At 39.2% G+C, this 21370-nt stretch overlaps 1 long non-coding RNA gene across 1 annotated transcript; it reads left to right on the forward strand.

Moving 5' to 3' along the window:
* Window positions 1-2077: 2077 nt before the first annotated feature.
* On the forward strand, window positions 2078-15088 carry LOC124246152 (uncharacterized). The gene is made up of 3 exons (XR_006890400.1): window positions 2078-2268; window positions 9039-9194; window positions 13325-15088. It is a non-coding gene; the product is annotated as an uncharacterized LOC124246152 (long non-coding RNA).
* The last annotated feature ends 6282 nt before the right edge of the window (window positions 15089-21370 follow it).

Consider the following 21370-nt stretch of genomic DNA (forward strand, 5'->3'; position numbering starts at 1 on the left):
ACTATTAACCTTAAAAGGATTTTCTATACTCACTATTTCTATTCCCTCGCCTTTCATTTGCTTTACAGTTCCATCTAGTCTAGCTTTTGTCCCCACTACTACATCAAAACTGCACCAACCATCACCAATGTATCAGTCAGGGCCCCAGCAGGAAAGAGATGGCATCCTAAAATTTGGCGATCTAATGATAACTTAATAAAGGGATTATTTATAAAGATATGGGCAGAGGTGTAGGGAAACAATTGCAGAATCCTAGGACTAGTAACAGTGAGGTTGCTTTGCCACCCTCCAACCTGAAGGAGAAAGAGAAGAAAGCAGTTCCTAGAACCTAGAAATAGAGAAAGCTGTCCAGAGCTGGACACTGGAAAGAAGCTGTGACTTTCTGTCATAGAAAAATCTAGCATATGCAGACAAAAGGAGGGAGTAAGGTGAATAAATATCTAAATCTCACTCTCCTCCTTCCCTCAGATCTCCTGAAAGGGCTTCCCAACACTTGAACCTAAATCAAAGTCCACTGATGAAGTTCATACACACCAGCAGCCCAGGCACAGATCAGAGTGGAGTGGAGAAAGGTGAAGAATAGCTCTGTAGAGGCCAACAGAGGATATTCAGCACATCCATGTTGCCAGATCCAATGATGACCTTGCAATTCTTACTTGATATATGCAACATTTGACACTGTAGGTTCCTCTGACCACCTTCAAATTCTCCCCTCCAATGATTTATGCATTTTTGCCCTTTAATATTTCTCTGACCTCCCTGATTGCTCTTTGTTTTTTTGTCACCTTTTCTTCCTCTCCTTCCCTACCTCTTATATATAGGTGTGTCCCAGGATTTTTCTCTCAGCCTACTTATCTCAAAACAGTGGTCCTTAGTTTGATCCCAATTACATCTAATATTTCATATTTCAACCTGTGTGCTGACAAATCTCAAATCTATTTCTAGAGGTCTGTTTTTTTGTCAGAGCAGCAACCTATATTTTAAATTGTCCACCGGACATCTTTTTCCAGATGTCCCACAGATAACTCGATTTCAACATATCCAAAATATAACTTTCATCTTTACCCAAGTAAAGCTATTCCTTTACAAACCTACTCCCCTTTCTGTGTTCCCTATTTCACTCAGTGAAAACAATTATTCCACAGTCTGTCCACGCCTGAAATCTGGGTGACATCCTTGTCAGTTCCATCTCCCTTACCCACATATCCAAACAACCCTCAGGTCATTTCAACACTACCTAGTTAAAATACTTTATTTTCTCATCTCTGTCCTACTGCTACTTTTTTATATTAAGTCTTTATTTCTCCCCTGGACTATTTCTGTAATATCCTAACTGATTTTCTTGGCCTCAAAGGTCAGTCTCCATTAACTGTGCTGCAGAATTAGCTTTTAAAAAGGCAAATATATTCATAAGATTCCTCTTTGGGAGCAAAGTGGACAGGGTCTTTTCTGATTTGACCATTGCCTATCAATATAACCTCATCATCCTTCTCTATGCAGATGTTCAGTAAAGATTTATGTAATAAGTATATAATCGACTGCGTTCAGTTGTTTATAATAATTGTTACCACGTATAGAGGAATTACTAGGTGTTACACACTGTGCACAATGCCAAGCGTGAGGTTTATTTCACTTAAACCTTATGAGAATTCTGTGATCCAGTTATTGTTTCCACTGTTTTACAGAGGAGGAAATGCAGCTCAGTAAGGTTATCTGCCTAAAGTAACAAGGCCAGTAATTGACAGTGGCTGCATTTTAATCTAGAGCTGTCTGAACTCAAAGCTTATGCATCTAGCAGTACACACAGGCCTATAGACTCAGAGCCCTGGAGTCAAACTACCTAAATTTGGTTCTCCATTGAGAAACTTACTAATAGCTATGATGATGAGAAGAAACTATGTCGAATACTTACAAAGTGCCTGGCACTTGATAAGTACGCCAAAAATGTTAGCTACTACTATTAGATGCTAGGCTTTAAGGCTTTCTGGGACCTGAAAGCGTTCATTGCTTTCTAAAACCTCTACATTGACTGCTCTTCTTCCCTCACCCTCAATTGCTTTTCTATAGGAAACTTGAACAAGAAATGGTGCTGATCCTCATTCTGCATACGAGGCAGGTTTTGCCTGAAAAAGAACTGCAGCGTTTTCTCATTAGGAATTCAAGACCACATTTGCCCGCAGCCTCACAGAGAGAACTCATCTTTTTGAGCAGTCACTTTGCAAGACAACCTGAAAGGCACAAGTCCAGATACAGTCACTCATTTTGTAGGTATGAGGGTGAGGGATTGTCGTTGTTGTTTGTCTATTTGTTTGTCTTTGGCAGAAAGGTAAAGGAGGAACCAAACTGCCTTTCTGAGGGGAGAAAAGTATAACACATCTGTATTAGATCAATGTGTGTGGGTGGTATTGGCTTTATGGCAAACACACACCCACACCCACCCACCCACACACACCCCCTTCCTTTCTTTCTCCTAGCCCACTCTCTGTCCGTACAGCATGAGTGAATCATTCAGCACATGCCTACACAATAAAAAAACAGCAGTACTTTGTGCCCCTTCTGTCACTGCCAGCAGCCCTGGACCCCAGTGCTCTCTTGGCCTGCCACCTGCTGAGAAGGCAGCACAGTTGAATGACCCCTGAATTTGCTTTTTACCTGCATGTTCCTTTTCAACGTCTTGTCCTAGAGCTTCCTGAAAAACAGTGCACTTCAGTTTGTACTGGTGAAATAAATTAACCACGCATAGTCTTCCTTCCATTTTTTTGTTTTTTGTTTTGTTTTGGGGTTTTTTTGGCTAAGAAATAGAATAGTTCTCTTTTCCATGACAGTTTTTCACTAGAAATGACTTCTCTGGCCGTAACTCACTTTTTAGATATCACCATCTCTTTTTATCCCTTTGTCCCTCTGTAAGGTCATATAAAGTAGTTAAAGCAGTTAATTCAAAAACATTTCTTGCTCCCTTCCACTCTGCCAGACACTGTACTGGGCACTGAGCATTCAGAGAGGGATCAGATCTACTCCCTGCCCTGAAAGAGCTTACACTTCAGGAAAACACGTTGCCATTTCTTAGATCGGTTTATATCATGGCATCAGTGAATTTGGTCATCTTGAAGTCATTTAAAGACAGGTATCCCCAGAAGAATACATTATGAGAAAGCTTTACTTTTAATTCAGGAGATAAGCATCAATCCAATCCAATAATAGCATAAAGTTTTCATAAATAGAATCAATGTGATTATAATAAACCAGAAACAAAGTTTTTGTTTGTTTGATTAGAAATTCTAACAATTTTTATTCCATGCCAGCATAATGATTATTTTCACTTAAAGAAAAGAGTGAAAGAGAGTGATGTGCTAATACATATTGTGGTGTCCATCAGAAAATTTTGATCCAATTCAATGTTTAATCATGAGGAAGCTCATTCTTCTCCTGCAATGGGAATGTGTTCCTTTTCATATACAGAGAGAGGGTGGTTATAGACGGGTCAGAGTGATTCCCAAGGGGATGAGGGGGATGGAGGTTAGACAGAGGTGCACGATACTCTACTCATGTCCAATTCCCTCTGTAATCAAAACCAGATATTTTTGTTTAAAGATAGCCAGTTGGTATGACTATGAGCCACAGCAAAGGTCACTAGGTCATTAGGAAAATAAATTGAACAGCCTCTAGAACAGCCTCTGGATAAAAATATAAATTATGTGACAGTGACCTTTGATGCAGCCTATCTTATCATCTCAAAATATTTGCCAGACTTCTGATTTCTCTTGTCTCTTAGATATCAAGTGCCTTCCTGCTACATGTTTTTTGTTCCTAGTTTTGTGTTTTCTGGAATCTCATATAAAGGGAATCATGCAGTGTGCAGTCTTTTATGTCTGGATGTTGTTACTTAACATAATACTTTTTTTTTTTGAGAAAGATTAGCCCTGAGCTAACTACTGCCAATCCTCCTCTTTTCGCTGAGGAAGACTGGCCCTGAGCTAACATCCGTGGCCATCTTCCTCTAAGTTATATGTGGGATGCCTACTACAGCATGGTGTGGCAAGCGGTGCCATGTCCACACCAGGGATCTGAACTGGCAAACCCCGGGCCGCCAAGAAGTGGAATGTGCGCACTTAACCTCTGTGCCACCGAGCAAGCCCCAAGCATAATACTTTTAAGATTCATTTATGTTGTTGCATATTATTGCTGACAGGTACTACATTGTATGGCTATAACTCAATTTTTTAATTCACTGTCCGTTTCTATTGATGGGCAGCTGGGCTATTTCCAGTTTTTGGTTATTATAAATAATGCTGCTATGAACATTCGCATAAGGTCTCAGTATAGACATATGTTTTCTTGTGTAATTACTTAGGAGTTGGATGGATCATATGATAGGTGTATGCTTAACAATTTAAGAAAGAATTTAAGAAACAAAGTGTTTATCACAGCGAATGTACCATTTTTCATTCTGACTAGCAATGAATGAGGGTTCTAATTGCTTCACATCCTTGCCAAAACTTGGCATTTCTGTCCTTTTTAATTTTAGCCATTCTAGTTGGGCGTAGTGCTATCTCATTGGGAGGTGTGTCTTGTTTTTATAATAGTATTTGAGAAAGAAAAAATAATTAAGCATATACACCATAATTGTCCTATTTAAATCATTGAAGGCATTCATTCTAGTACAAGAGCTAGCCAGACATCAGAGCATACTGCTAAAACATTTTTCCAAATCTCTCTCTCCTTATGATGCAATGGGTCTGAAGCCCTAACTATACATTGATTTTCAATACATCTCCTTTGTGAACACTGCAGTGATATATCTAAATATTTGGCAGGTGTACAATTCAAACCTTCAATCCGCTATTTCAGAATGTGAGGTTTTGTTTTTTTCTTTAATATTTGACAGGTTTGAGCATGTAAGAGGGAATAGATCACAAACCTAAGTCCAAAGAAATTAAAACAAAACCACAATAACAAAATTAAACACTAAAGCAAAATTAGAACCCAATAGTTCTATTTTCTGATGAAAATACTGTCTAAATTGAGAAGGTTTAGGATTGGGGGAATTAAACAAAATGAGATTGGAAAGCAAGGTTAGGGCCAAAATGGTGCTTGATTTTAAATGCTATGCCAAGCAACCAAAATATTAAATGACTTTTACTTGTTTGCATGTGTGTGTGTGCATTCTACTTCATGTGTTGCTCTCCATTTATTTGTCTGTTACTTCTTTTACTCATCTAATAAGAATTTATTTAGTAAAATCTTCTATTGAAAATTCTACTCTCTCTCTAATCCCTTTATGCAGCTACCTTCTACTCACTATTTTGACCTTATCTGTGCTGTTTGTCTCAGCTCAGACATTACTTCCTCTCGGAAGCCATTCTTGACCCAGCCCCCATTTTGAGTTAGGTGGCCCTCCTCTGTGATCCTATAGCCACCTATACTTAGCCCATCACCCCTATACACTGCTCAACTTGCATTGTAATGGCACGTTTACTTGTCCATTTCTTCCACCAGACTAGAAATTTCTTGAAGTCAGAGAGCCAGTTCTGTTCATTGTTCCACCAACCATACCAGGCACAGCACCTGTTGCATAGTGGGTACTCAATAAATATTTGGTTAATGAATTCACGATTTCTACTCCTATCTGGCTCATGCATTTTAACAGGATCTTCGATGTCTTGCAAAGAAGTGTCTAATACTGAAATTTTAATCAGGCCATGAGTTGAGATATTCTTTCAGTAAGATGTCAGCTTTCTTCTTATCAAAGTGTAGTCCTGCCTCCACATGCTCCCCTACTCCCTCTAATGTTTGCCTTAGTGTTTTAAGTATCCATAAAGTACTTCAATATTATCCTTAACTCAGTCTCAGAGAGAGAGGAGCCTGATCCAAGGATTCTGCAAACCTGGCATTAGGCACCCCTAAAGGCTCCAGAATACCATCCTTAACTAAGGTCTTGCTTTCCTCTATATTCATCTATTTCTCCAGGTGTTATTTTAAGATGCATTCGTCTTCCCCTTTGTGTCTCTAAAGTCATTTTATCTGTCTGTATAATGTCTCCCCAACTTAGTGCTAGCAGCTTGACATTAAAGGAAGCACGAATGCAAATTTTTTAGCCTCCTCCTATATCTCCTATGTCTCCATATTTGGCACACAACAAAAGTCATTGTCTAATTATGCGAACTCTCCTTGAGAACTGCTCCTCTGGTTTCAGCAGAATCTTCCTTCTTGCATAGTGTCCTCCTTGCCCAAATGATAGTCAAACTGCACAGAATCCTGGAGCTGAGAGAATTTAGATAAATGTGTTCTTACAAAGACAAAACAAATAAGACAGGCAAATAACATCCTGAAATCTAGATAATTAAGGAGAAAATTTAGAACATCATTTTGTTTTCTTCAAAAATTGTTAAACAATGTCGCTTCCATTCATTCAGGGAACTGATGAAATAAATGGCCGGAAAGAAAACTTATGATTCTAAGCCTCAGTCAATTGCAGCTATCAATTGGTTCTAACAAGGACGTTTCATAATTTGTTGCTCTTAAAATATTTTTCTTTTGTTAACATAGCTACATAAGAAGCAGAACTGATTTCCTCTTCCAAATGATTACATCTGAAGCAAAATTTGCTGCTGATATGAACATAGTTAAGAAACTCTGCTTGTTATGGGTTTCAACACTCCAGGTGGTTGCATTCTAAAGTATCAGTCAGAAAAATAAGGAAATAGTTGTTAAGCTAAATAGAAACAGATAAATAGCTAAGATGAGGATTTTTTATATCTGTATGGCATAATGAGCAAAAGAATAAATATCTCAGCCACTGAATATAGAAAACAAACTTAGAGAAAGCTGGAGTCCAACAGAGCTAAAGGCTTATGTGTGTGTGTGAGTGTGTGAATACTGTCAAGAGCAAGAAAAGAAGAAAAGCCCATAGATTAATGCTAAGAGGAAATGGTCTAAAGAGAAGCATGTTCGGAGGGGAGATTCAGGGAACAGAGCCTAGATTGGATAATCCAAGTCTCCTATTGTTATCAAGATAAAAGGTGGTATCTAAATAAAGGGCTGTGGGAGAAACAATTCTTCAGAATACCTGCTTCTTACATTGTCTAGCATAGATGTGAGTTACTCCTACATACAGAAGCTTAAATCCAGAAGCAAAGCACAATACAGTGTGAGGATGAGGAAACACAAGGAACTTCTCACCCACAAAAAAAGGTACAATTTTAGAGAATGGCTTCTAGCTCTTCACCCGCATTTCAGAAAGTAAGAAACAGGCTCAGATGGAAAAAGTAACTTGCAAAGGACCATAGAGTGGCATAACTGGGATGCCACCAAGTCTGGCTCAAAGTTTATGTACTTGGCCCACTTTACATCATTGCCTCTTGGGAAGTACAGAAATGTTTTTTTCAATGGCATACTTAATAAATTTCATGTGTTTGCCTATGTTTATTTTAAGAAAGAAGAATTCAGGCAGTGGATTATAGAATTGCGACGGAGAAACCATAACTGAGGTTGACTCAAAGAAGGGATAAAACTGAGGCACAAAAAGAAAAAACTGAGGGGAAGAGATCCACACTGAGAACAAGAGGAAAAGTACATTACAAAGTCTGTTTGTCAAGGGTGCTGAGGAGCCATGTGAAAAAGCCTGCTGTTTTTGTGTCCTTCAAAATATTAAAGATCTGCCTAAATAACCTGGTTTTCTTTTATAATGAAGGTTATGTCTGACCCTTTTAGAGCCCATTCCTTTATATACGATGAGGACCATTATCACCGCCTGTTAGAGAAGGAGGGAACAATTTATATCCCAAAGACAAAGGAGAAATGTACTTTTTCTTTGTTTTGAACATATAAAATGTTAAATATTTTATCCAACTGCTAATTATCTCAGATTTTAAAGGGCTGTCAGAAAAACTCCTTTTGAGCTAGCAACCAATTTATGAAAATTAAAAATCAAAAGGAGAACTGATGTTAATTCTAGAGTGGTTAAAGGAATTTCATTCCTCCCCCATTGGCTCAGATTCATTAAGGTATCTGCTTAAATGTCACTCAGCAGAGAGACCTTGCCTGACTATCCTGCCTATAAAAGCACCCCATCACATTCTATCCCCTTAGCCTGCTTGTATTTTCTACATGGCAATTTTGATAACTGATATATTTCTGTCTATTTCCCACATTATACTATAAGTTCCATGAGGGCACATACCTTATTTTTGTTTACCACTGCACCCCCAACACCCAAGATGGTGCCTGGAAGATAGTTTGCACAATTTTTTTGTTAGATCAGTGATGTCCAAAGTGTGGTCTCTGAATTAGCCTCAGCAGCGCCACCCTGAAACTTGTTAAAAATGCAAGTTATTGGGCCCCACCCCAGAACAACTGAATCAGAAATGCTGTGAGTGAAGACCAACAATCTGTGTTTTAATATGCCTTCCAGGATTCTCATCCATGCCTATGTTTGAAAATACCGTGTTAGAAAAATAAAGGGAGTGATGAATTTAAGGTCTAATTGCTTTGAATGGGCAGACATCTGCGTAATGACTTATCTTCTTTCCTTTAATTCACAATTAATTTAGAACACCACTCACATCCACCTATAAAGAAGGCTAAATATTAGGAAAAATGGATAAATATAGGACTTTCAATAGCTGGCTTGGGACTCCTAGATGTCTGGTCATGGCCTAGCTGGAATATCAAAGGACAAGGGGAAGCCTTTGAATAAGATAGGATTTCATATCTTCTTGGGATGATGGGGGAAATATGCTAATTGATTATCTTCACTCATGGCTACTGTCTCCCTACCCCAGTGTCACATGGATGATGAGCATTATGTTGGAGGAGAGGTAGAACTGGGAGGGTACTTGGAACTGCTTATAACATTCATTCATTCAACAGACATTTAGTGGGTATCTACTGTGTACAAGGCACTGTTCTAGGAGCTTGTAATACATCCATGACCAAAACAAAGCAAAGCAAAGCAAAATCCCTGCTTTCATAAAATGTACCTTCTAGTGGATCTTGGTAAAAACATATGTCTTTCCTTTTTGTCTCTCTCTCTCTTTCAGCATCAGTCGCGCTTGAACTAGAACCTTGCCTATGGCATTGAAGAAACTACGAAATCAAGAAAATATTTTAACATTGTGTTTGCCAAGAGTCTTTTCTAAGTTACCTGCAAAGTTCCAAAATGTCATGACTGAGGTGGAGGATAGGTCCTGCTGGTGGTATGTTTTCTTCTATGTGCCAGATAAGTCTGCTTTTGCAACAGCCTGTGCCCTAAAGACACATAATCAGACTTAACTTCCTGCTTATTATTGTTGCTGGCTGCAGTAATAATAACTAGCACAGTGCTCACTATGTTGCAGGTACTATTCTAAGTTTCTACATTTAATCATTTAATCCTCACAATAACCTAATGAAGCAGATTACTATTATTAACCATCCCATTTTACAGATCAGGGCACTGAGGCACAGAGAGGTTAAGCAACTTGCCCAAGTATTCACAGATGGTTTGCAGGCAGAATTCAAATCTAGTCCATCTATCTCCTAAAACTGGGCTCTTCACCAGTGTACCAGTATTTCTTTGTCACGTCAAGGAGCATCATTACCTAAGAACTCAATACCAAAGAAATCTTCCTGAAGCACTCGTTACAAACAGTGGCAGTTTTCTCTTACAATATTGAGAATAGAATGGCTAATTCCTTCTGTGAACTGTTAATCAAATAACTAGCACTGTCTCTTTTACACTATTGACTCTGCAACTAAAGCCACTACCTTAGCCTTGGAAGAATTTCTCGCATGTTCATTCAATTTCTCACTCTTTTCTTCCATCTCATTCTTTCTCTCCTCCTTCTTTTCTCTAATATATATTTGTAAATTCCTTTTTGAATGTGTGCACTCTTCCTTTTAGCTCTCATTCTCCCCCCAAATTTTCACCCTCAAACTCACAAATAACCTTTCAGAAATGCTGAAATAAGGTTGTTTCTATAACAGCAGTTTTCAAATAACTTTGATTTTTTTTCTAATTGGTACAGACTTTTAAGTTCAATCAGAAAATTAAATTAGCTATTTCTGAATATGCTGATATTTCAAGAGCTGCATTGTTCTTATTCTGATGAACTTCTATTAATGAACTAAAGCTATGGGAGGACAGCGTCAAATAACTTTTAGAAAAATAGTTCTTCAGAAAAGGAATGTAGCTCAAATTTCCTGAATCTCAGAATTTAATGAGCTTTTATTCTTCGCTGAAAAGACTATCAGTTCTCTAAGGTCAGGAACAACATCCTATAATTTTCGCCTGGTATCTCACAATGCCAAGTGCATACAAGTAACTCAATGAACACTTATTTTTAATTAATTAATTAAAAATCAAAGATTAGTGATGAGGATTTTTAGGCTGCTTAATTTTAAAACGGTTTATGATGAGGATTTTTAGGCTGGTTAATTTTAAAACTACAGATGAGAGGCAGGCTCCGAGGAGTGGAATTTGCTTGCCCCTTTGTTGGGAAACATTTACATTTCCAAGGGAAACCTCTATCTGTAAAGATGCCTCCCTCTCTGTGCCAGGAAGAAGGGGGATGACCTTATCTCTAGAAACTCTTAATGCCAGAGGCAAGAACTTAAGTTGGTTGCTGTCTGGCAATCTCACGTAACTGATTTAGGGTGGTGGCTTCTGACCTTTACTTAATCCGATTTGATTCTTGTCTAAAAGTCATGGGATCACCCAATGACCAGACCCCACCTGCACTGATACCATTTTAACTTTTTTTCATGTTCTTTCCTTTGTCTTGTGAAGAGATGACTTACATACCCATGCCTTATAAAATTAGCCCTAACCCTCAACTCGGGGCAGCAGCAGGAGCTCTGACTGCCTGTGGGTCCTGTCCCCATGCACCAGCTCTGCCTGCCCATGGGTCCTATTCCCATACCAGCGGGGGGCAGCAGCAGTGGCTCTGCCTGCCCATGGGTCCTGTCCCCATGCCAGCAGGGGGCAGCAGCAGCGGCTCTGCCTGCCTATGGGTCCTGTCCCCATGCCAGCGGGGCAGCAGAAGCGGCAGCAGCAGGAGCTCTGACTGCCCGTGGGTCTTGTCCCCATGCACCAGCTCTGCCTGCCCATGGGTCCTGTCCCCATGCCAGCGGAGGCAGCAGAAGCGGCAGCAGCAGCAGCTCTGACTGCCCATGGGCCCTGTCCCCATGCTATTCTGCACTATTCTCTAAATAAAAGAGCACTACTGCCAGATCTTGAGAGTCCAAGAAATCTTTCTTTCAACTCCTCGGCTCACTGACCCCGCATCAATTAGGACTTCTGGTGCCAGCCAAGATAGAATAAGTCAACTACAGCCTATCTCTCCCACTGATTACAACTAAAACCTCTGGGCAAAATGTAAAAATCAACTACCAGAAGGTAAATACATTAGTCTATTTTCTCTCCTGTTAACTTATTTAAAATATTGAGATGGATAGAATGCCCTCCCCAAATATCCATGCACTAATCCTAGGAACCTGTGAATATGTTATGTTACATGGCAAAAGGGACAGTGCAGATGTAATTAAGGTCATGGCTTGAGTCAGAGTCAGTGGAAAGAGAAGTCAGAGAGATTCAAAGTGCAGAGAGGGACTCAATGTGCCATTGCGGGGGGGGGGAGGCACATGGAAAGTATGAGAAGGAATGTGGGCAGCTTCTAGAAGCAAATATTGGCCCAGCTGACAGTCAGCAAGGAACTGGGGACGTTAGTGCTCCAGAGGCAAGAAAATGTATTCGGCCAACAACTAAACAAGCTTGGAAGCAGATTCTTCCCCAGATCCTTCAACAAGGAATGAAGCTCTGCTGACACCTTGATTTAGGTTTTGCGAGGCCTTGAGCAGAGGACCCAGTTGAGCCATGTTGTGCCTGGGCTTCTGATCCACAGAACTGTGAGATAACAAATGAGTGTTGCTTTAGGATGTTAAATTTGTGGTAATTTTTTATGGCAGCAGTAGAAAAATAATGCATATTTTGGTACCAGAAGTGGAGTGATTATATAACAAATACCAAAAAAATGTCTAAATAGGTTTGGAATCTGGTAGTAGGTGGTGGCTGGAAGAATTTTGATGAGCACAATTTTTAAAAAGCCCACATTGCCTTGAACATACTTTCAGTAGAACTATGGATGCTGTTTGTGAGGGCTCAGAAAAAAGAGAGGGAATTTAAGAGAAATCGTAAATCACTTTAGAGAAAGACTACATCACCATGAAATCTGGACTTGGAGGATAATACTGGTGAAGCCTCAGAAAGACGTGAGGAAGGTGTTTTTAGAAACCGGAGGAAGGGGGACCCTTGTCATACATTGGCAGACAGTTTAGTGGAATTCTGTCCTGCAGTTACATAGAAAGCTAAATTTGTAAATGAAAGTCTTAGTCATTTAGATGAGATTTCCAAGCAAAGTGTTAAAGGTGCAGTCTGGTTTCTTCCTATTGTTTATAGCAGAATGCAAGAAGAGAGAGAGAAATTAAGGGAAGTACAGTGAAACAAAAAGGAACCAGGTCTTAAGGATTTGGGAAATTTTCGGCCTATTCAGATGCCAAAAGGTCAGAGTATTCAGTCAAAGAAAATGCTCTTTGAAGAGATTAAACTTGCGACTCAGATCTCCTCAAACTAATTCGGGAGCCTCTTGGAATTTTAAGGGTATTATCCCTTAGACATCTCAGCAGAAGCCAAAAGTAGAGAAGGAATCATCTCAGAAAAATTTATAGACCTAACTTCTGTCTGACAAATAAAAATGGCAAGCAATAGGATATTGGAGTATATGAGGAAGCCATTTGGTGTAAAACTAATTCGGCCTGACCTTGTCTTTCCAAAAGGGCCTGACCGTGGCTGTTGCGCATGCATTGTATATCTGCTTTAGATATTCCCTATGGCAAGAACAAAAGCCCTTGAGATAAAGGTGCAACTTCCCTCCCCCTCCCAACGTTGGCATTTCCTTAAGGATTAAGCATCTTTCCTTAGGCTAGGAACTGATTGCTGTGCTCACCTGTGACCACCCAGCTGGAGACAATAGGCTTGCCTCCTGCTACGCCCTCTGAGATAGCAGACCCACTACCTGCTGTGTCCATCAAGCGCTGTGGCAACAGGGCGATCTTGTGACTATTGTGGGAGGGACATTTCAATCATATGTGAAACATCCTCTTTGGGGGTATATAACCACTCTGTATACCTCACTTCTTTGGTGCCCTTTCTTCCTTCGGGAAGAAAGGCCCTGGGCCATGGTCCTCAGATTTCAGCTCAGAATAAACTCTCCCAAATTTTCATTTATAGATTGGTTATGGATTATTTTCGTCGACATGTCTAATGGCTGAATCCTTGTAACATCCACAGGAAACCCACATGGTTCTTGAAATTTTATGTCAGCAGAAACACTGCCAGCTTGGATTGAAAAGGACAGAGAGAGTACAGAATGAAAGAAGGTTGCTGAACCTCCAAAATGCTACTGGGCAGTAAGCAGACTGATAAAACTACTCAGCTGCAAACATGTGCTACCTCTCATGAAAAAGGAAAGATGCCTCGGAGGGCAGAGCCAAAAGTCGAGAAAGAAGAGCTTAAAGTACAGAGGGCAGAGCTGAGAGCCACAGAAAATTATTGCCAGGTATTGGACCATAAGGGAGCATGAATGGCTGGATTTCAAAACTGTTTTGGACTGGTGACTCTTTTTTACTATCCAATATCTTCTTTTGGAAATGGAATTTCTATATCTATATTGGAAGCAGAGAACTTGTTTCTTTAATTTCACAAGTCCACAGATGGAGAGGAACTGTGCTCTAAGAGTTGAATTAAATGGATTACAGCCAGAACCTCATCCACACATGATTTAGATGATGAGATTTGGGATTACTGAGCTGATGAGATTTATATGAGATTTTTGGACTTGGAGTGATGTGTAGTGGCATAAAAACTTAAGGACCTTTGGATGAGGTGAATATATTTTTCATTCGGGAGGGACATGGATCTTAGTGGACCAGATGTAGATTGTGTCAGATAGAATATCCCCCAAATTATCCACAATCCTAATCCCAGGAATTTATTAATATGTTACATTACATGGCAAAAGGGAATTTGCAGATATAATAAATGTCACCAACATTAAGATACAGAGATTATCCTTGATTATCTACGTGGACCCAATGTAAGTACATGAGCCCTTAAATACACAGAATTTTTTCATCTGAAGTCAGAGAGATGTGGCATAAGGGAATGTCAGAAAGATTAAAAGAATGAGAGGAATTTAACTCACTGTTGCAGAAAGGAGATACATGGAAAGCATGAGAATTAGTATAGGTGTCCTCTAGGAGCAAAGACTTGCCCTAGCAATCAGTCAATAAGAAAACAGAGACCTCAGTCCTGCAAGCACAATTGGATATCCATATGCAAATAAATAAACAAACTGTGATCTAACCTGGCAGTAAAGTAGAACAATTATCACAAGGAATGTAAGTGGCCTACATTCATCGATTAATCATAAAACACCTCAGACTGAATTAGAAATGAAATACAATAATATGTTGCTTACAAGAGACATGCTTTGAGCAAAAAGATAAAGAAAGGTGAAAATATATGAAGTGATAGTAGTTAAAAAATACTAGAAACAAAGAGAAATTGAGAAAAACAAAATTGTAGCATGATATGTTTAACTCATCAATCTACAACAGATAACACAAAACAAAAATTAAATAGCACAGAATGCATTAATTTAAATGACTAAAATAGAATTAAGACATGCTTTGAATTCTATCATCCACTAATTGAGATTATACCTTCTTTTCAAAGCTTTTCTCTTTCTATACCAAAATTTACAATATATCAAGTTATCAAGAAATTTTGAATAAAGTCAATTGTGCAGAAATATCACAGGCTATCCTTTGATAACAAAACAAAATAAAATTAGTAATATCAAAAAATACCAAATGCTTAGAAACAAAAATGGTGCACTCCTAAATAACGACTTGGTCATCCACTCTATTAAAAATATCTGATCAGTGGCTGGCCCCGTGGCCAAGTGGTTAAGTTCACGTGCTCTGCTGCAGGTAGCCCAGTGTTTCATTGGTTCGAATCCTGGGTGCGGACATGGCACTGCTCATCAAACCACGCTGAGGCAGTGTCCCACATGCCACAACTAGAAGGAGCCACAACGAAGAACATACAACTATGTACTGGGGGGCTTTGGGAGAAAAAGGCAATAAATAAAATCTTTAAAAAATATATTAAAAAAAAATCTGATCATCTAAAAATAATATTTAGAAAATAACTATACATATGTAGCCCTTACTATACATAAGGCATTGTTCCAAGATCTTTACATATATATTAAGCTTTTTGTTCCTCTCCATGACCCTATGTGATGTATGTGTGTATAGTTTTAATTATTATAACAATTCTCATTTTATAAAAAATTATACAGGCAAAGAAGTAATCAAAAGTAAATTAATTAACTTTAGAGGCTTCTTTTACAGTCAACATAAGGCAACTATTGACTGCCCAGCTAGAACTCATCAAGTTGAGACCTACAAAAATTTGTGTAGGGCTATAATGAGTTCAGTTGGGGCATCGTGAATTAGAAGTGCCTGAGACTATGAAAATGAAGTTATCCAGCAGAGGTTTGGATATATAGTCTGAAGCGGAGGAAAGAGAGATCATGGCAGGAGTTGTAAAACTGGGGAACTTCAGCCCCTAGTTAATAGCTGAAGCAATTTACCTTGCTATGTTAAATCAATCTCTTTACATATATGTCTATTAAAACTAGACTCTGAGCTCCTTCAGGGTAAAGATTGTGTCATATTCATAAAGAGATATGATTCCTCAGGTAGAGAGTAAAGAGTGAGAAGGAACAAAAGCAAGACTCTCCAAAGACAGATAAATTTGAGGATGAATAAGAATGGAAATTGAGGTGCTTCATGCCTAAAGGTGTAATTGACAAGATATCTAGGCTAGAATGGGAAAGAAGTGAAACCTGGAGACGCCTGGCAGACCAGGAGAATTGGGAAGTATCAAAGGCCTGCACAGAAGGTTGAAGAGTGGGAAAAGAGAAAGTGGAAGAAGTAGAAAGACGTGGGAATGTGATAAGAGAGAATAGTTTCAAAATTCAAGAATTCAGAGCCTGCACTCTTCCAGATATTTACAGGGCCTAGGGTGTCACCATGAGAAGAAATTATAGGCAAGTAGGTGAGAATCTTTGATGGAGTATAAGATAGATATCAGCACTGTGAAGCTAAGTTGTTAGATGAGTTATCACCATGAGTTTGAATTTGCTGAGAACAAATTTTCTCAAGATGACAAGAGAATAAATGAATGGGAAACAGTGAATGAAGTGCCAAATCCTTCCATGGAGATGGGGAGTGCCCAAGATATTAGTTTTAAAAAATTGAGTCTAGGAGAAAAAGGTGGCAGCTTCAAAGAAGGAGAGGTTACAGAGCAAAAGTGGTAGGAAAATTGTCTAGAACTTATAAGCATTTTAGCTTCACTCTTCTACAAGCCAAGCATCCCCCAACATGTTCCATTCATTCCTGTGGTTTGGAATGCACGTACCTCAAACACCTCTCCCTTCACTGAGTCATCTTCTACCTATTCTTTAAGATTTAGCTCAGGTATCCAAAAAGACCCTGTTGACTTCCTCAGTCTGGGTTAGGTACCTCTCTTTTGTGCCTATCAGTATAAATTCATCAATCAAAATTTATTATAATGATCATCCTGCATATCTATCTCCTCCACTAAGACCATGTCATAATAATCACTCTATCTCTAGTTCCTAGCAGTGTCTGATACATAGTAGGGACTCTATGAATAGGTGTTGAATGAGTGTTATGCCTAGTCAAGTTCAATTTTATTAAGGTTTTGCTTCACTCACTCTCATGTAAAAACCCCAACATATAACAAACATTACCACTAATTTCCTTTTTATCTCATAACTACTTCTCAGTTAGAAGTCATTGTTTAAGTTTTGGCCTAGAAGTTTGTTAAAAATGAAGAATCTCAGGTCTACACCTGGAAAGTTTAATTCAGATTGTCTAGTATGAGGCTCAGAAATCTATTTTTAACAAGCACCTCATGTGATTCTGATATGTGTAATCTGAGCATCACATTTTGAAAAATATTTCCTTAAATGAAATGTTTGAGATAAATCTAGGTTAATGATGTATAAAGAATGTCCTGAAGGACATATTTGGAATGAGTGTTTTAGAATTTTTTATCTCTGACATGGATTTTGTCACAATTAACCATGATCTAGTCATGTCAAAGTTAGTTTTATAAGAATGGTTCATAAGTATCTATATACGGGTTGAGTAGTTGATAGCATAGTGTGTCATGCACACAATAATAGCCATAATTTACAACAAAAGTCCAACATGGTTGGATTTTGATTTCTTCAACAACTTTATCCAAGCATCAGTGGAAAAAGTTAGTTTGTTAATCAGCAAAATATTAAAAATTTTGTTCAATAGCTTATAAAGACAATTACTTAAATAAAGGGTTTTTCATGATTTCAGTTCTCGTTTATTATTATGTAATATGTTAGATATATAAAAAGGTAAGGGAACAGTACATACATACCCCAGTACCACCACTCACCGGAAGAAATAAACCACTACAAATACAGTTATATCCTGGGATACTACTCTCCAATCAACTTTCCCTCCTCACACTCAGAAGTAGTCAATATCCTGCATTTGGTGGTTATGCACGCATAACTTTCTAATTTCATCAGAAATGTATTTATCCATAAGCAAAACATGGAATTGTTTATACTATTTTATTGTATGCCTTACTACAATTTATTTTCCCTTTCTCCTGTTAATGTTACAGTTTCTTATTTCAATTGAGTTTTTTTTTTTTTAAAAGATTGGCACCTGAACTAACAACTGTTGCCAACCTTTTTTTTTTTTTTCTGCTTTTTTTCTCCCCAAATCCCCCCAGCACATAGTTGTGTATTTTCAGTTGTAGGTCCTTCTAGTTGTGGGACATGGGACACCGCCTCAACGTGGCCTGACGAGTGCCGTGCCCAGGATCCAAACCAGCGAAACCCTGGGCCGCAGGAAGCTGAGCACGCGAACTTAACCACTCGACCACGGGGCTGGCCCCTCAATTTAGAGTTTTAAGGTCTCCAGTTTTAACTTCCCAGCTCCAACATCTTTTTAGTGCTCCTAATTTGTCTAGTTTCCTTTTGATACACTTGAGAGGCTCAAATTCTTCCTGCTCTCTATGGCCACCATCAATTTTTCTTAGCTCTTTCTCTTTTTTTCTTTTTTTTTTTTTGAGGAAGATTAGCCTGAGCTAACCGCTGCCAATCCTCCTCTTTTTTCCAAGGAAGACTGGCCTGGAGCTAACATCTGTGCCCAACTTCCTCCACTTTATATGTGGGACGTCTACCACAGCATGGCTTGCCAAGCGGTGCCATGTCCGCATCCAGGATCCGAACCAGCGAACCCTGGGCCACCAAAGCAGAACGTGCACACTTAACCACTGTGCCACCAGGCCAGCCTCTCTTAGCTCTTTCTAATTCCTAATTTATCTGAAGCCTTTTTGACAAGTGAGTGTTCAAAGTAGACATGCAAATGATTTTTCTATACATCAAAGTTGAGATTATCCTTAATTTCTGTTCATGGAAACTTCTTTGAATATACCTGGGATAAAGGGAACATCTGTGTTTGTAGGCAGACAGGGTGACTCTGCACTTCCAGGAGGTAAACAAGTGAAATCTTATCTTGTGTTTGGGAGGAGAACCATAAATATCTATTTAATAGCATTAATGACTACCAAACCAAGAAAAGTCCATTGGAAACTGGTAGGTTGAAAGAGTTTATAGAATCCATCAAGTAGTGAAGTGACAATATGTCAAGTGAGATTTAGGACCTAGGCAACAAGATGCACAAGATTTGAGAGCAGTCTGGAGAGGAGACCAAGTAGGGCTCAAGTTTCCACAGGAATAGACTGATCATCAACAAATGGATCGCTGTGCTCAATATATATTTGCCCCATCAACTCCACTCTCCACCCTTCTTCACCCTTTGCTTTCTGTCCTGGGATTCTAACCATTATGGATTACATCAATAGGCTCCCATGCTCTCTGGCTTCCAGTTGGGTTTGGCTAAAAGGGAGCCCTGGAAAGAGATAGCAGAGAAGAGGCCAAGTGAGTCCCTAGTATTTATTCCCCTGACTATCCCTGTGAGGTCAGCTCAGGCTTCCTGTGTCCCTTAATCTCTCTTGCCAGCAGAGGCAAGATCTCTGCCTAAAACACATCCAGTGGTAGCACGAGGAAGGGTTGCCTCACAAACTGGAATTGTTCCTCCTTGTGAGTTACCACCTATCAGTGTCTTCAGGACCATAAAAGAGAGTGGAGGGCATGTATGGGAGTTGATTATAAAAATGTTAAACCAAAGTGGATAAAATTTAACACTCAAAGGACTGAATGCATTGACATGGGTGTATATACCTAGGATTCAGCATTTAATATGCTGGCTCAAGAACCTGGGAATAGTATTAACAGTCTTCTAGATTGACTAATTGAATTCTGGACTCAACAATGGCCTACAGTTAATGAGGTTAAAATGCTAGTATTTTCCTTGCATACACTGGAGCAGTGGTTCTCAAAAAGTAGTCCCTAGACCAGGATCATCAGCCTAATCTGGGAACTTGCTATAATTGCAAATTCTTGGGGACCACCCTAAAATTACTTAATTAGAAACTCTTGGTGTAGGACCCAGCAATGTGCGGTTTAACAAATCATCCAGGTGATTCTGATGAACACTGATGCTTGAGAACGACTGCACTAGAGGAAAGAGGCCAAAGGCCCAGGGAAATGAGAATGTTGGAATGGATTCATTATATGTAATCTTCTCAACGCTGTAGTGGCTGAACTTTGTAAGTCAGAGGTAACAAGAGGGGATGTTGTGGTGGATTAGGGTTCCCTGATGTCAATGGAAATAATGGGATCCTGGTGTGGTAGAGGTCAAGTAGCAGTATTTAACTATCGGAGACAAAGTGTGTGTAATTTCCCAATAAGCCCAGGAATGTAATGATAATCAGAGTATTTTTACCTAGAGCAAACTGTGGTTATGGCCAATTGATCACCAAGTCCCTAGAAATTAAATAGATTGGCAACTAGCCAATCAACTAAGTTGCTAATAAAGGTGGAAAAATTCCAAATCAAGTTAGAAGCCTAACTTGAGTCACCATAGTAGGAATCCATGGCCTCTTCTCCAAATCCTCAGCTTTGATTGAGTCAAAGCCCTTCAACTGAGGGGCAAACTGTGAACCTTTGAGGAGAGACCCTGCAATGTGAGCACAGGCTTACAACATGAACCCTCCCTCAATCCTTCTCCAGTAAGACCTCCAGCCATTAACCCAAGGACTGTGCACTGAAGGAAGAAAAATATCCTGACCTTCTGGGGATTAATAGATACTTACCTGGGATTTAGGTTGATGCCTAGAGACAAATGTGCCACTGTAGTCCACTGGTCAAAGAAGGGGCTTAGTGAAATCAGGTGACATATGGAGTCTTGGCCCACATTCATTTCACAGTACATCCATTTGGAATGTAGACCTGCTCTGTCATTTTCCTTGTTGCAGAGTATATAGTGGGAATAGATATATTAAGTAACTGGCAGAATTTCACAGTGGCTCCTTGTCTCATAGAATTAAGTTGAAATACTTTATAGAATTGATCGAGTTGTGAAGTGATGATATGTCAAGTGGGAGGGCTATTATGGTGGAAAAATAGCCTCATGGAGGGCTATTATGGTAGAAAAAGTGAAGTGGGGGCCTCTTCCAAGATAACAAGCCAACAACTCTGGAGAATTTGCAGTGATTAGTGTTACCATCAAAGATTTTAGAGATGCAGGGGAAATGATTCCTATAACACTCTCATTTATCGTGCTTGTTTGGCTGGTGAAAAAGCCAGACGGATCATGGAAAACAACAGTAGATTATTGCAAATAATCAGGAGGTGACGCCAATTGCAGCTGTGGTTTCAAATGTGGCATATTTACTGGAGCAAATCAAAACAGCCCCTGAAATCTAGTATGCAGCTACTGACCTGTAAAATGCTTTCCTTTACCTACTAATCAGTAAGGAATATCAGAAACAGTTTACATTTACATGGCATGGATAATGATATATTATATAGTTTCACATCAGGACTGTGACTCTCCTGCTCTCAGTCATAATATAGTCCAGAGGGACTCTGGTCCTCTTGACATCCTGCAGAATATCATTTTGGCTCATTAGATTGTTGATATTATGCTAATTGGACCACTGAGTAGGAAGTAGCAAGTACCCTAGATCAATTCCTAGAAACTTCACTGGTGAAGGATCATTTCTTTATTTTTTTTCATTTCATCAGACTGATATATTTGTAAAATATAAATATGAATTACT

Source organism: Equus quagga, chromosome 10, assembly GCF_021613505.1.
Source record: "Equus quagga isolate Etosha38 chromosome 10, UCLA_HA_Equagga_1.0, whole genome shotgun sequence".
Taxonomy (NCBI): domain Eukaryota; kingdom Metazoa; phylum Chordata; class Mammalia; order Perissodactyla; family Equidae; genus Equus; species Equus quagga.